The sequence below is a fragment of the Dysidea avara genome, chromosome 2 (assembly GCF_963678975.1).
Source record: "Dysidea avara chromosome 2, odDysAvar1.4, whole genome shotgun sequence".
Taxonomy (NCBI): Eukaryota; Metazoa; Porifera; class Demospongiae; order Dictyoceratida; family Dysideidae; genus Dysidea; species Dysidea avara.
Window position 1 is genome coordinate 39,732,746 of NC_089273.1, and position 17,218 is coordinate 39,749,963.

The 17,218-nt window shown below is 39.1% G+C and overlaps 1 long non-coding RNA gene across 1 annotated transcript; it reads left to right on the forward strand.

Annotated features, from left to right (window-relative positions):
* The first annotated feature begins 751 nt into the window (after nucleotides 1–751).
* Nucleotides 752–5,708, forward strand: LOC136247302 (uncharacterized). The gene is made up of 4 exons (XR_010697350.1): nucleotides 752–1,026; nucleotides 4,555–4,671; nucleotides 5,243–5,273; nucleotides 5,321–5,708. It is a non-coding gene; the product is annotated as an uncharacterized lncRNA (long non-coding RNA).
* Nucleotides 5,709–17,218: the final 11,510 nt, after the last annotated feature.

The window sequence follows — 17,218 nt, forward strand, 5'->3', positions numbered from 1 at the left end:
TCCTGGGTATTGTTTTACTCTTATAGAAAGCAATGCTACCAGGGTTGCAAAACGGGTTGTACTCCAAGATGGCAGATGTTGCTATGGCAGCAGCTCACCTGAAAAGGGTCTATACAGCAGCTGGTGTACTGATAAGAGTTCATCTGACCATGTTACGATTTGACAGAACATGTTGCTGTCAGGCCTTCAGTGCTGGTCACTGTAAAGCTTTACAGTAACAACAACCATTCTTCCTTACACACTCAAACAATGTATGTTTTTTTTTGTGTTGCCAGGGATCCAGCTACCTGTGTTTCAGCTAGCTGTGTAGCCCTGAGTCTAGGCCCCTTTTCCTTCCCTGTATGTATGTATGTATCATTTATTATTATTATTATCAAATTGTTTAAAGGGATACACAAAAGGCATGTGCCTGTACAAGGTGATACCCTTACATACAATCTTTACAGTTACAAACATACAATCACAAAAACAGAACAACATACACAATACAAGTACAGAATTAAACAATCACATTAAAATAAACTAGATCTGAAATGTTTAACCTGACTTCATGCCAAATGTCCTCAGGAATAGTGTTCCACAAGAATGCCACGGATACAAAAAAATGTATGTATGTTGTCTTAATAAAACAAGACGTTTTCTCTCTTATTTTTATAATGATCATTATAAATATCCATATATGGTACTAGAACATACCTGCAATCAGCCATTGATTGGAGTGATGATCATAATATTTCTCGCTGTGTCTTACAATGGCCATAGAATTTCTCAAATCATCTGAACACGTTGCCACGGCATCCGCTGTGACTCTCACCGTGACTCTCGCCATGACTACAACAAAGCTGTCACGTGCGAATAAATATTCCTATTAAACCCCATCAATCAGATGAGAGTGTTCCCCGGGAGTGTTCATGGGTTATTACTGCTTAACTATCCCTCTAGGGACAAGGAGGTAAAAATTAGCCGGTGGCACAAATTTAATAGAATGGAAAAGGTTGCTCAATTTAACTGAGGTGATCGGTGTTGGTAAGTTTCATGTGCTTTGGAGTATAGTCTCGTGCGCCCGACTGACCCTTTATGTCGGGCGCACGAGACTATGTGGAGTATTGTTGTACCATAGTTTGTATATATATGGTTGTACCATAAGTGCAGCACGGATACAGCCCCTGCCTATTAGGCCACTACAAATACAAGGGGGTGACACACAGGCACTCACTGTAGGTAGATCTGCGACCGTGGTCTAAGTCAAAGGTCAAGGCCACCAAAATCGTACCAATTCAATGGTCAAGGGTAAAAGCTTCCAACCCACAATCGAAAAGTGCTGAAATATCGTCGCTAAGTCACCGGTCAAAGGTCGAAAAAGGCTCTTAGTCACAGGTCAAAGCAAAATTTCGGCCGGTCAAGACTTTGACCACGGTCGCAGATCTACGTACAGCGCATACCTACATGACACCCCCTTGAAATAAATTCTCTGTTTCCCGTCCACCATCCGAATCTGGTTACTGCCAGTTCTAAATATTCCATTATTCCGTATTCTTCCATTATTTTACTGATAGGTTCAGTAAAAGCTATCTTGAAACAGTGTCAGCTCACATGTTAGTATTGCTATCAAGTCAGCACAAACTTCACGTTTGTATTATTTTGCAACTTACAAAGGAAGGAACAAGCTTAAGCATGCTTTTATGCAACCTTTTTGGAGATGCCAGACAAATAATGGCTTGAAAATCTATAATGAAATAATGGAAATGGACCGCTCACCCACCCGCATGCAAATATTCCTGAATCCAAGATGACAAACAGAGAATTTGTTTGGAGTGGCCTTACATGTTCATCCTCCAATGACAAACAGGAATAGACATATAACTCTTATTGTTTGTAAAGTGCCTTCGGACAACCAGGTAGTGGAAGAAGGTTGACATTTTATAAAATGCTATCTCACTAGAGAAAGTCTCATGGAGTCAGTAACAAAATAGAAAGAATCCCAATGTAGGCATGCATCAAAGTAGCTGCTTGCATAAATAAGAAGGGTCTGGTTACTATAGCAGCATTACAGAGTTGTAACAGTAGAATGTAATTAAACTATGACATCACATTTATTGCAGCAAGAATGAGATGTCTGACAATCATACAGAGTAAATAAATATCAGTAGCATTCTACAGATGACTACAACCAGCCTCGATGACGTCTATACAAAATGGTATCACAAACATAAAATGGCTGCTAATAGTGGGGGAAGACTAAATGCTGTTTTTAGCCTTCATCACTATATAGAGGCCAACTATAATAAATTTAATATGTGACAGGTGGTATAAGAAAGTGTAGCAGAAAGAACGTATACAGTGGTTTTGTAGTGAATTTGTAGTGAAGTGTATTTGAAAGTAGTTAAGCTTTAATAGTTAGATTGTTCTAGAGTAAATAGTTTTGTGTACATTTTATTTGAAGATTACCCTGAGTACTGTTCTGGTATTCTACTATCACTACTACTTGCTATGGGGTGATAGAGTAAAAATGACAGCACGAGGTTTAGAATTTAATTTTCACTTATTCCATTATTCTGAATTTTACAAACTCTCGCTTGTATACTTAATACATGCGAGGCATACATGGACACGTGTATCACGGAAATACCCTAGTCTATAGTTTTGTATGTGGATGTCAGTGTCATGGTGCATGTACAGTGTGATGGACTTATATGTTTCTTTTTAGGCTACTTTGTCAGGAAACATCTAGATGATGTATGTTTATTTTAATATGTAGTATATGTTTTTTTTTCTTTAAAGACGAGCCTAGCTTCTATTGTAAACTCTTGGATGAAAGTGCATGAGTAGTGTGTTATGTTCATGACTATGGGTCAACATGCATTACAATTATAAATGCTGTTCACGAGTCCAATTAAATTTTGCTACCTAGGTCAGTAAACTTATCTAAAATAAATGCCCAGCAGTGTTAATTAACCCCTATTCATTTACACACCTGGTCAAAAATGCTGGGAAGGTAATAAAGGTGAGAGAATACAGTGATATTGTACAGTCTGTATGAAGTACAGTGGAGCCTGTCTTAGCAACCAATTTCTTAAAAATGCCACCTCTGTATATCGACCACCTTTAAATCCCCCAAGTGAGAAGTTAATACACTGATTCACCCATCCATCTGCCAACTAGGACCATGATCTGAAGGTGTGAGGGTATTTTCTGATAAAAGTGTTCATCCAGTCATAATGCACTCATGATCACAATTGTTGGCAGAAAATTCACCAATGCAAAAAAGTGTCAGAACTGAGTCCATCTTTGATTTGATGTCGGTAGCCTTCAGAACAGCCCAGGCACAAGGTCTGATTGTCCCCACATTCAAGCTATTGAAACTCAACTATGGACTCTTTAGTTCTAGAAATCTGTTAAAAAGTGCATACTCGTATACCTAGCTAACTATACTACACTGCTAGCTGATGATGCAGCTTATTATGCTACACTATTAAAATTACTGCATGAATAATTTACAAGCTGAAACTAAATGATCGCAGCAGATTGACTTCTAACAGTGGGAACTATCAACTTCTTTTTTCACTTTATTATTATTATCACACGGCTCTTTATACGTTATACGTACTACAGCTCAGTGAGCTCAATTAGCAATGAATAGCAGTGACTGTGACTCCTCCAACCCTATCTTCCTCGTGCATTACAGACAATGGTAGAACTGAGCCTTTAGTCTGTTTCCCATCATTTAATTATCCAGTATAGCTCCTGTAAGTAGTTTACTAGCACAACCCTCCTTGGAACTTTCAACCTTCAACTGCTTAAATGTCAAAATGTGATGCTAGGCATTATATGGAAATTATCTGATAAATATGAAAAGAAGAGAATGTATGAGTTATGGCCGGGAAGTTGAAATGGCATGTTCTGCCACTTTCACTGGACTTATTACATGAGCACCAGCGCCTATTGTGCCTAGGTATAACTACACTTCTGCTTTTTGAGAATCCAGCTCAACACATACATGGGAGGGGGGGGGGGCACAATGAACACGTGTCCCGATTATCAAGGTGGACTTGTTAGTGAGGTGTCCTGATCTGAGGGATATAAAAGTGCATGTATATACTATTTAATGCTAATAATGACGATGCTGGTCCATGGTCCCTTTTGTATTGGTCACCTTTGTATGGCTGTCCCAAAATATTTTCTCATATTTCCCATCCGTATGTATGCATTTTAAGTGGTCACTCTTCCAGCGATCAAGTATACCTGTCTGCCTGTCAGTAACTGTGTGTGTCAATGGTAAACCTACATAGTTCAACCAATGCCACCTGTATCATAAACGTTCTGGTGCATGTTTAAACAATGGACTTAATACCTTGGCACTCATTGGTTTGTAGAATTTTCAGTAATTCGCAAAGTTTAATCATTCTTTACCACTAGTTACCGAGTCACAGTGGCTAGTCTGAAAACATTATGACCATGATGGTTCCTCGAAAGCAATTACGTTTTGTTTACAATATATTCAGTAATTTGTAACAATTATATTGATAATTCTGCATATTTTGTAATTCTTTTCAGGGTCACCAATGTACTGCACAAGTAGCTTGGTGTCTTGAAACGTCTCATCTGGATCATCAAAAATGCTATATGAATAGCATTGAATACACCAAGCAACAATAACAGGAAATTATAATGGTATGTATGAAGTGTGAGTCAAAAAGGCCTTGGGGCTGGTGCTGCTACATGTGCTCTCCCTAGGGGGCTTTGCCCCAACAAGGATTTTGGAACTATTGATTTTCTGAATTTTAGAAAATGTAGTTTACTAGCATATCTAAAGCTCTATTAGAGTATTTTAATTGGATAGGGTTAGCCCCCTCTATATTATTAATTGGGAGAGGGTCTTTAGCCCCCACTGTAATGCGTATGAATTAGAAATAGAAGTGTGATCATAAATAAGTGTCCTATGGTGTACCTTATTAACATTGCATTATGTGTGTGTGTGTGCGTGCATGTACTCTGTGTGTGTATACTGTGTGTGTTTCTGTGAGTGCGTGTGTGTGTGTGTGTACTGAGCGTGTATACTGTGTGTGTGTGTACTGAGCGTGTATACTGTGTGTGTGTGTGTTGTGTGTGTACTGCATGTGTCTGTATACTCTGTGTGCGTGTGTGTACTCTCTGTGTGTGTACTCTCTGTCTGGGTGTACTCTGTGTGTGTGTGTACTCTGTGTGTGTGTACTGTGTGTCACTAACTCTCTCGTATCCATAGAATATTTTGATCAGATTTCCACTGAGATGAGGTACGCAAACACTGTGATGGTTGTGTAAATGATATTACTTTTCACAGGCATACATGGTGTTCAAGGTGTTGTCTCTGTGCAGATGAAAACTACATAGACAGTAGTCTACAGCTTTTATGTAAAATTATTTATTTAGAGTAATTAGCAAAACCTTGAGTCAGTGTCAACCCTAACGGTCTACTGTACCTCACAAAGTGGTTTGATCATTATCACTACAGCACTGATGAATATAGCAACACATATATGTGATACATTTTCTGACCTATTTGAAAGATTTTTTCGACAAATTCACTGCACATCCAAGTTGTATGTAGATTGATGTCCAAACCAGTTATTGTAATATGTGACTGCAGAGTACCTCAACATCAATCATAAAATCAAACCGGGATCAGGTATATATAATGTAGGTAGTGAGCCTTAGAATGAGGCTTCTTGTGCTTTTTGTTGTTTAAAATAGAATAAGTCTTGAGAAGTTTCCATCAAGGTTTCCATTTATACATGTACGGTGTACCACAGTAATTTAGAAATAATAATTCAGGTGCCGAAGCTTGATTCAGGCAGAGGACAGGGGCCTCATTTGGAGTAGCCTTACATTTTTTAGTACTACAAAGTGGAGCACAGTCTACAACTTAGAATACAGATGCTAGAATTTCACCAGTCCCTAAATCTTAGCCAAGGGGGTGCTATACTAGCACTGATATATCCACCTCCCTGTGCTAATTAGTTCAACTTCAGTCATGTCATAGTAATATTGTTTTACAGTACGTAAGTGCTGAAAGCCATTGGCAAGTCCTGCCAAATACACCAACATGAAATTAATTAACTACAAGACTTAAATTACACTACGGTCAAAACAGGAAACCACCTTGCCAGAACAATGTTATTTGATGAATTATTATTCTTTGTGTGTGCTGTGCAGAAATCAACGTGATTATAACGCACAGGTGTGATTGTGATAATTATCTAAGAGGGTACAAAACTGATCGTGTGTGGGGGAGTTGACTATATGAGGGAGGATTAAGTTCCACAGTTTGATTGTCGAGGGGAAAAGGAAAATTTAAAACTATCAATTCTGGTATCTAGTTGGTTGAAGTAGCCATTTCTGTGGAATAGGCACACCAGCTAGGTTGTTAGTGATTTTATACATCATCTGTACTATGGCTCTGTTCCTCCTGCTTTCTAGGGTAGGTAAGTTTAGATTTTCTAACATTGATGAAACACTTGAGAATCTAGAGTAGTCCTTGTAACATAACCTTGCTGCCGATTGTTGAATTGCTGGGCAACCTTCAATAATTCACACCGGCATGTACATTTATCAGACCCAATAACTAATTGAAGGGAAGACCCAGACCGAAAGGGTCTGGGTTCGAGACTAGGGCGGTGCTACTGACAATAACAATTTCACTCATCATAAGGTTTCAGAACAAGACAAATGATCACGTGATAACCATCACAAGTTTTTATCAATTAGTAAAAGCACAGTAATAGAGATCAATCACTGGCCATGGCCTTGTCCGATTTGTAACGAAACAGCACTGCCTAGGAGGTTTCACTTATGCAGCTGGTTCTGGCCCCCATGCAAGATTCGTCGTGCGACTATCCACATGTCACTCCAGCAGACTGGACGTCTTCTTACCGAGCTCGATTTCTTTTATAGGTAGTGTAGGCTCCTCGTCCAGTATCTGACATCGATGCGTCGATCTCTACATAAGTAATTATAATTAATAAATGGCATATTTGCTAAATGACATAGGTCTAGCTAAATACAGAAATACAAATAAGGTCTGTTCACGTTCCATCGATGGGTGAAATTACGCTCGTGATACATGCTCGTAAGTGTGATATTTCGTATCATTGATCGGCTTGTGCCGTACTATATTGGCAATACGCAACTCGTGTAACCATGTATTTTCATTTAGATTTTCCTGTGAGTGTTTCTGGCAATATCTCAAACTATTCCTTTCCTTAATGTGTCAATGACTACTATTGCAGAAATGATCTGGGCAAAAGTTTCCCCAGTACATGGAGAACCAATAAGTATCTGCTCATTTTATAGACCACCTGACAATAATGTTAATCCTATGGAAGATCTCAAAACAGCCGTAAGTATGGTCACTGCGGTAACCAACGTTAACAATATAATCCTAGCTTGAGATTTCTACCTACCAAGCATAATATGGAAAGATGGCATTGGACAAATTGGAGCAAACCCAGTGTATGGTAGAGAAGTAAATAGCATGTTTCTAGATATAGTAAATGAATTTGGACTTGAACAGCAAGTCTATGAATGTACTAGAGAAAATCACATATTAGATCTGGTGTTTGTATCCCAACCCAATACAATAAATAAAATAGATACAATTCCAGGTATGTCAGATCATGATGCTGTAAGCTTTGAAGTGCTCACTAGTTTAGAAAAGCACAAAATACAAAGAAGAAAAATATTCCGATTTCACAAAGCTGACAAATATGGAATTGCATCAGAAATGCATGAATTTTGAGAAAAATTCTTTGAACACGATCCATACCGTCAAACTATCCAAGATAATTGGCATCTCTTTAAAACTAGTATTATTGATATCATCAAGAAATTTGTACCCACTAAAGTAATTAAGCCTCATAAAGATGTTCCTTGGCTAAATCAGTTTATCAAGCAAAAAATGAGACTCCAAAACAAATAATATGTTCATGCTAAACGCACACAAGTAGGATCAGATTGGTCTGCATATGTGACCCGGTCTGCGAAAAGGGCTCTTATAGCCTTTCCAATTGTCCAAGTTTGGCAAATCATAACTCCTGATCAGCTAAATCTATCATCTTGTAATTACACCCTCAGCTAGTACTATGTTAGGAGTGTATAGAGACCAAATTGTAGGCTTGTATCTTATTCACAAGCTAAGTTATTGGTTACCATGTTTACATAATTGAAAAGGCGATAAGAGCCCTTTTCGCAGACCAGGTCACATATAGGCATGTGAGAAACGAGGTTAATAACTTAATGAAAGATGCCTATCATAATTATTGTACACATCTATTTGATGATTCTCTTACTAATAATCGTAAAAGATTTTGGTCACTGATTAAACATCAGCGGAAAGACTTCTCCAGCATAATATCCTTAGAAGTTGATGGGCAATGCATTACCTCTCCACAAGAGAAAGCTGAAACATTGAACAACCAATTTTTTACTTTCTTTAAAGATGAAAATACTTCATTCTCAAAATTAGAAACTACTTTTCCACTAGTTTTTCTACTAAAGGAATTGAAAACGTTTTAAACAATCTGTCTACTAATAAATCTCCTGGACCTGACTGTATCCATAACTTTGTACTAAAACTCTGTAGCTCAATCATTGCTCCAGTACTACAGGTAATTTTCACTCAAAGCCTTAAAAATCAGACACTTCCTACAGACTGGCTATCTGCTAACATTGTACCAATCCACAAGAAGGGTAACAGAAACCTGGCATCCAACTATAGGCCTATTTCTCTTACATCTACATGTTTGGAGCATATTGTATTTCATTTCATAATGGAACATCTCAACAACAATAACATCATTAATAATCATCAACATGGTTTCAGGCCTTCTCATTCCTGTCAAAGTCAGCTACTGCTACTAATTGATGACATTCTTAAAGCTATGGACGAAAAGAAACAAGTAGATCTGATCTTTTTGGATTTTTGCAAAGCCTTTGATAAAGTGCCACATAGACGGTTATTAAACAAACTAAAGCACTGTGGAATTACTGGTAACCTTGTTAAATAGATAGAGCAATGGCTGACTAAAAGAAACCAACAAGTAACTCTAGAAAATCATGATCATGTGTCAAGCAAACTACCCGTAAAGTCTGGAGTTCCACAAGGAACCATATTGGGACCTCTCATGTTTTTGTTGTACATTAATGACATTGATGAAAATATTTCCTCAACTGTTCGGCTATTTGCTGATGATTGCATTATGTATACGATAATTGATTCCTTAGAAGATTTACTGTGCCTTCAAAGAGACCTCAGTACCATTCTTAACTGGACTAAAAAGTGGCAGATGCAATTGAACATTGACAAATGTGTAGTATTAAGGTGTACAAGATCAACATCTCACATTAATTATGACTATAATTTAAATGACGAAACTCTTCAAGTAACAGAACAACATCGATACCTGGGGCTTATTTTTCATGAAAGCATGCAATGGTCACATCATATTCAAGCTATGTGCATTAAAGCAAACAGATCCTTAAATTTTCTTCGGCACAACTTAAGTAAATGTAGTAGTAACATCAAGCAAAATGCCTACATTACCATTATAAGACCACTGTTAGAGTATGCAGCTTGTGTCTGGGACCCTTATCATGAATACTTAATATATGACATAGAAAAAATCCAATGACGTGCTGCAAGATGGGTCCTTTCTGATTTTAGTTGGTACAGTAGTGTGACAGATATGTTGAACTTCCTTGAATGGCCAACCCTACAAGAAAGAAGACACATTAATAGGTTAAGCCAATTTCACAAAATTGTTCATCAGCTTACTCCTTCCATACAGCTACCATCATATTTCTTACCAACTCAGTATCCAACTAGACAGCTTCATCAACACAACCTTATTGAAGAGCAATCCACAGAAATTTTTACCAACCATCTTGTTATCACACAATAAATAATTTTATGTATGCATGTACGTGTTAAATGTTTGTAATTACCTGGGTCAATTATCAGCTATGCTGTCTCTACCCAGTATATAATCATAATCACTAGAGAAACGTCGTGCCTATGAGGAACAGATTCAGGAGGTGGAGCATGGGAGTTTTACCCCCTTGTTTTCTCCACTTCAGGTGGCATGGGAAGGGCTGCTACCACCACTTATAAACATCTTGCCCGTCTGCTGAGCGAGAAGTGGAATTCCCCATATTCTGTGGTGATGGGCTGGCTCTGTTGTAGTTTGGGGTTTTCCTTGCTCCGTTCTTCAGTTATGTGCATCAGGGAATCACGCTCAAGATCCAAGTGTCCGTGTGTGCCTCCAGCAGTTGATCTTGCTGTTGCTGAGGGGCACTTGCCTGCCCATTGAACCCTGGGCATGCTGTAGGTTCTGTGTAGGTTCTTTTCTGTAGGTTATAATTAATTTTTCAGATATAAAAATTTAAAAAAAATTAGTAGTCTGGACAAATCATGAAACAGGTGCTATAATGGCAAAAACCTTAATAGTGTTGTGATTCCCAAAGCAAGATGGATTCCTAAATTTTTGTTCCATGTCTGTACCCCCAAGGAAATGAAAGGTATGAGCGTTAGTCTGCTTCGCATTGAATAAGCGGTCTACTATAGTTTTGTTCTCACGTTTTTGCCTTCGCCTGGCCGTGGTCATGAGAACTAATAGCATACGTACATTCATACTACATTCTCAACACCATATAAGAGTAAGTGGACATGCAAAAATCACATGGTTGTCATAAGATGTGAATGATGTTTACAGGAAGTGTAGTTAAGCAGTTAACGTCTGTCAGAAAATTCCCTAATGCCACAAGTAAACTAAAACCTTCTGACCATTCTAGAGTGATTGATTGATTGATTGACTGATTTTTAAATTAGCCTCAAGTCAGTCGGCAATGCCGTTCTTCCCTGACTGAGGAGGAAACACAAAAATAACATACATAATTATACACATATGTGACTGAATTTGACAACTGAAACCAGGCTTTGACGCACAAAGCTTCGTTAGGATGGCAATTTTAAGTAATCATTGTGTAATAACTTCCCAGTGCCTACAGTTGTGCAAACAAAATTTGCACCAAGTATGCATCTATTTACTAGCTATCACTGAGTTGGTGTATACATTTCTGATACCCAAAATTAGCCCTGTTTTGGGCAGATTTTCTCGACCTGGTAATAATATCACAGGTGGTAGTAATAGGGTGGTAGTAATAGGGTGGTAGTAATAGGGTGGTAGTAATAGGGTGGTAGTAATAGGGTGGTAGTAATAGGGTGGTAGTAATAGGGTGGGAGGGTGGGGGGGTACTGGATGGGCTTAATATAGGAGTATAAAATGAAGCAAGAAGACGATTGGAATCCAGAGGCCAAGTTTGGGCTCTCCATGGCCCTCCATGGCCCTCAAATCACTCCAAAGTGACTGAGAACACTATTGGCGAGCTCTCTGTGAAGTCCCAGCTCACTACACACCATTATCACAAAGCCATGGCCATTCAATGGTGCCTATCTCCTACTCGTGGCTTTGACAGGGTCGGAAGAAAGCTGCCACAGAAACCAGACTTGCCAGTCCTGAAGGAAGTACAGTGTGGAATATGATAGTGTATTAGGCCAGCAATCCAATTCTGGTAAAAACCTAAGTTTGATTTTGTGTATGTGGAAGCCTTGTTATGTGAAATCCGGTCAGAATTTAATTTGGGTTATTGCATAAAGCGGCCTTGTGGCCTATGGCCCTTTGGCTTTATGGCCTTGTGGCCTTAGATCTTGGTGATCACGAGAACATTAGTAGAGTGTGACACAGCTACTATGCTGTGTTTTTCAGGTTTCTGGCGAAAATCAAAGCATTAACGTGATCAAGCACGTGATCCGTGCTTCGAACTAACAAGGCTTACATAACTTGCAGCATACTAGCAATACTTGAACATGTACAATGATGGGCAAAAGGTGCAAATATTCACTTTAAATGCATTGCAAGTTCTGAATTACAGATCACGTGTTTGATCACGTTTATGCTTTGATTTTTGCCAGAAACCTGAAAAACACGGTATGCATTATTTTTGCCTCGCATAGGCTTGTGTTAGACTCCATGCCAGCATAGAACCATAAGGGAGATCGATACTGACTCTCTAATACAACAGTCACCTACATGTTTTAATAATAAAAACTCTAATAGAGCATTCGCAAATTAAGCATGACATACAGACTATGTGATATTTCTAATGTAGTCTCGCGTAGAATCCTAGCTATATACACATGCTGTAGAGCCAATATGGTTGGCCTGTTCATATTGCAGCCTGCCTGCTTCGTGGATCATCTGGTAGCTAGCTACAGAGCATGGTATGTAGATTGTAGAGGTTCAGTAAGGTAGTCCATAGATTGTATAACCTATGGGTAGTCACAGTAGTAGTATTCAACTGAGTAAACAAGCCAGGCTGTTATTTCTTGCCATATATAAATGCAGCCATACAGTTTAACTTGTGAATGCTCTATTAGATTATTTTATTGAAACCATGCAGGTAACTGTTGTATTATACGCCTATCAATTGTAACCCCCCGTATGGGATCCATAGAGGGATTATAGGGGGTTTATATGGGGGCTCACCTACAAAGTTACCTCCAGTGGTGGGGCTTTTGACAAGCATTTTTATAAGTATCGAATTGTGTAGCTATATCTAGTTAAATCACGTGACATTGACCCGTAGCCAAACCTTAACGTGTATTGTCTGCAGGCATGGCAGAACAGAAGAGAGTGTATCTCTGTAATGTGACATGCATGTGCTATATCTATATTAATACTATATATTACTGAATTTCAAGGTCAACTGATCATGGAGTGGGGAATACCTTGGGTAATATAGGGGGTAGGTAGGGGGTTAGACAAACACTTAGACCTCAGTAGTGAGGTTATTGCTCTTGCAGGGTGTCAAATCCCCACCTTGTCCCCACATGGCCCCGGCCTGTACTGGGGGGAGGGGCCTAACATTGATAGGTGCATTAGAGAGTATCGATCTCTCTTATGGTTCTATGCTGGCATGGAGTCTAACACAAGCCTACACGAGGCAACAATAATCAATAATGCATAGTTGCTGTATCACACTCTACTAATGTTCTCATTATCACCAAGATCTAAGGCCACAAGGCCATAAAGCCACTAGGCCAAAGGCCACAAGGCCGCTTTTTGCAATAAACTATTTAATATTAAGAGAGGCATCACGTGAGATCACGTGATCTAACAATAATACAAATTGCTTGTTTGGCTGCCTCTTGCTATTCCTTGTATTCCATGGGTTGGTAATAAAGTGTGGCTCTGTTTTCAAGCGTCAATTGGTAAGTTACACTTTATATGGGCTATAATGTATTCATGTGTGACTGAATTTGACAAAACCAGGCTTCGACGCACAAAGCTTCGTTAGGAGATATGGCGATTTTAAGTAAAATAACTTACCAGTACCTACGGCTGTGCAAACAAAATTTGCACCAAGTATGCATCTATTTACTAGCTATCACTGAGTGGGTGTATTCATTTCTGATACCCAAAATTAGCCCTGTTTTGAGCAGCTTTTCTCGAGCGGGTAATAATCAGTATCACAGGTGGTAGTAATAGGGTGGTAGTAATAGGGTGGTAGGGTGGGGGGTAGTGGGTGGGCTTAATATAGGGGTATAAAATGAAGCAAGAAGATGATTGGAATCCAGTGGCCAAGTTTGGGCTCTCCATGGCCCTCCATGGCCCTCAAGTCACTCCAAATTGACCAAGAACACTATGTGAAGTTCCAGCTCACTACACACCATTATCACAAAGCCATGGCCATTCAATGGCGCCTATCTCCCACTCGTGGCTTTGACAGGGTTGGAAGAAAGCTGCCATAGAAACCAGACTTGCCAGTCCTGAAGGGAGTACAGTTTAGAATATGATAGTGTATTAGGCCAGCAATCCATTTCTGGTAAAAACGTAAGTTTGATTTTGTGTGTTAACATGTCGATATTTGTTACCATCTGTACTCACTTTGCAGTGAAGTTTGTTGTTGAGGTATAAGGAATCATTTCTTATTTTGATGTATCTCCGTTCGGTACCATTGTCAATTAGGGATCTCCTTTCTTTCAACAATAAGCGTTCCTTTTGATGCTCCTGGGGAGTTAGATCAGGCTTTATGTAGATTGGAGCTTCAAGCTTAGACTTAGAACTTAGGATGTCAATTGCTTTGTTTGAACGAAGGAATTTCACCAGAAGGGGTCAAGGACGCTCACTCTTATGGTAGGGTCCGCAATCCGAAAAATCAACTTTTACAAATCGAACCCCCTACCATTGTGGGATATTCATTGTGGTATCCCATTGCTAGATCCACCATGAAACCGGAGGCACGATTGTTGTCTTCACAGAAATATCGATTTTAGTATTTCGTGAGATGCAAAAATTATTTTTAAAATTTCGTGCTCCACACAAAGAACAGGATAGAACTTGCTGCTTAGCTAGATATTATCTAGAGTAAATGTAGTTAAAAAGTATGCACAGTAATAAGCGAATGATTCACTGGGTTCCCGGAACAGGGTTGCTTTCTCTCGAAAAGCAGAAAACGAAACACAAAGTTTTGAATTCAAATTGCCCTACCAGCCAAGACAAGAAAAGCCAACTCTTCCTCATAGTGATGTGATAAGGTTGGATGCATAGTCTGCCTATGCTGTTAGTCTGGAAAGGATCTGAGACTTCTCACCATCTGGGTGAAGAACGTCAAAATTTTCGTGCGTCATTTCAAGGGATTCTCTCAATGGTACCAAAGTGCTTTCCAGTACTTCTGATGCCACACTGGTCACTTAATTTTGTTTAGAATGATGATAAATGATGGATCAAAACGTTTGGTAGTAGTAGCAGTTGGTTTTTCTGCCAGCAGCTCACCAGGAGCTCCACCCAGCTCGAATCTGCTTTTTTCGGTTTGTTTTGGGATGTTTTGCGGCATAATGGTGATGTAGGGTGATCTAGTAAAGATTTGAAGCTGCTGTGGAGCGTGAGAGGTGAAGTCAAATTTGGACGATTTTGCTGCCTCCCTTGATGCATAGCTTAGAACGAGGCGTGGAAGCCGTTGATGAAATAATAATTGACAACCGCTGCTACCAAACGTTCAGGGACATCTTTTGCCATAGTTTTAGTTTATAATTGATGATTGTTGTGGCTGCAGAAGCGCAGGAAATGGCTAGAAAGCGCGACACAATTCTTTGATGCTGCAGAAAATTTTGACGCTCGTCACGCAGATGGTGAGAAGTCTCAGATCTTTTCCAAACTAACAGCATAGACAGACTATGCACCCAACCGTATCGAAACACTATGAGGAAGGGTTGACTTCTCTTGCCTTGGGTGGTAGGGCAGTTTGAATTTGAAACTTCGTATCTCTTTGTCTGTTTTTTCAAAGAAAGCAACCCTGTGCCGGGCACCCAGCAAATCATTTCCTTATTTCTGTGCGTACTTTTCAGCTACAACAACTCTAGATACGATTTGGCTAAGTAGCAAGTTTCATCCGGTCCTTTGTGTGGAGCACGAAATTTTAAAAATAAATTTTGCATCTTGCGAGATACTGAAAACAATATTTCTGTGAAGACAACAATCGTGCCTCCGGTTTCATGGTGGATCAAGCAATGGGATACTACAATGAACATCCCACAATGGTAGGGGATTGATTTGTAGAAGTTGATTTTTCGGGTTGCGGACCCTACTTATGGTCATACTTGTCGAGACGATACAAATCTTTTATATCACTAGGTTCAATGTCAATATCAGTTGCAGACAGAGCTTCCATCACGTTATCCATGTCCTTTTTCATTCGGAGTTGTCTGTTGGTATTTTGGGGATTTTCTGCTACACCATACACAACAATGTTGAATTTCCTGTCAATGTTGGTGGCGTTTTGATAGACAGTGTTTGAAACTTTGTCAACGACCTTAGCACAAACAGTTTGAGTAGAAGTCTGCTGTGGTTGATTAACAAGGTCTAGTTTGCGTTTAAGAGCACCTGAGCGAGGGGTGTGACACCTTCGCGAAATCTGTACGTGATTAGAAACTTAATTTATTTGTGATTTGAAATTGGGTTTGTGATTTGAAACAATATTTGATACGTCAACCATGATTGCCATACTGTGATTTGTGGCCTTGGTGCAATCAGAGACTCAGTTTTTGATTTAATTGTTTAACTGTTATTTGTATGTTCTAATCTCATTTTCTTTATATCTTCAAAAAAAAATACTGCAAAAAAAAATAAATAAATAAATACTGTGATTTGTAAGGTTATCACTAGTAGGGTTCCCAAAGAAAAAAATCAACTTTCACCAAATAGTTTCTTTACCAGTGTAGGGTGTTTATCTTACTGCCCTGATGCTTGAACCTATAATACCAGAGGCGAGATCGCTTTAGTTTGAGAAAACCAAATAGCCACCGTAATTTTTTGAATGTCGCGGTATTTGCGTAATAACATTATAAACACAGCTACTTCTGCAGGACAGGATCGAATACTCTGACATTTTTATCGTTTTGTAGCAGAAGAAAGTGACAAACTTGGCTACCACGCTGGTGACATCAAGTTACACTTAGCCTAACAGATGACAATAGTGAATTAGTTGATTGGTGGATATCGATTTTTTGCGTTGCGGACCCTAACTAAAGGGTTAGATCCCTCAACTATTGCTTGACAGGCTGCACCTTTCAAGATCGAGATATTCTAATAGAGCAGTCATGTAGCAGTCTACTGTATTAACTTGTAGGTAATGAGTGTCGTGGCCTTGAAGGATCGGCTGCAGGTGAAGGTAGCATGTTCTTATGATGACTTGGACAACCACTGATAACAATGTGAACATGTAAAACATTTATACAAAAGCGAAGACAATGAACAGATGTTGTTTACCTATAGCATGAAAAGGTGTCTGCAATCAATAGTCTATTGTCACTTGTATCATGGCTTCTTCTCATAGCTGGTGATGACTTCTCTGTAGCTAAAGCCAGCTGCTACAAACTAATAATCAATAATCATCTCCCAACCGAATTAGTTTTTGCTGCACTAGGTAGGGTCCGCAATCAGAACAATCAACTTTTACAAATCGATCCCCCTACCATTGTGGGATGTTCATTGTGGTATCCCATTGCTATATCCACCATGAAAACGGAGGCACGATCATCGTCTTCACAGAAATATCGATTTTATTATTTCGTGAGATGCAAGAATAATTAATTTTTAAAATTTCGTGCTCCACACACAACAAAAAC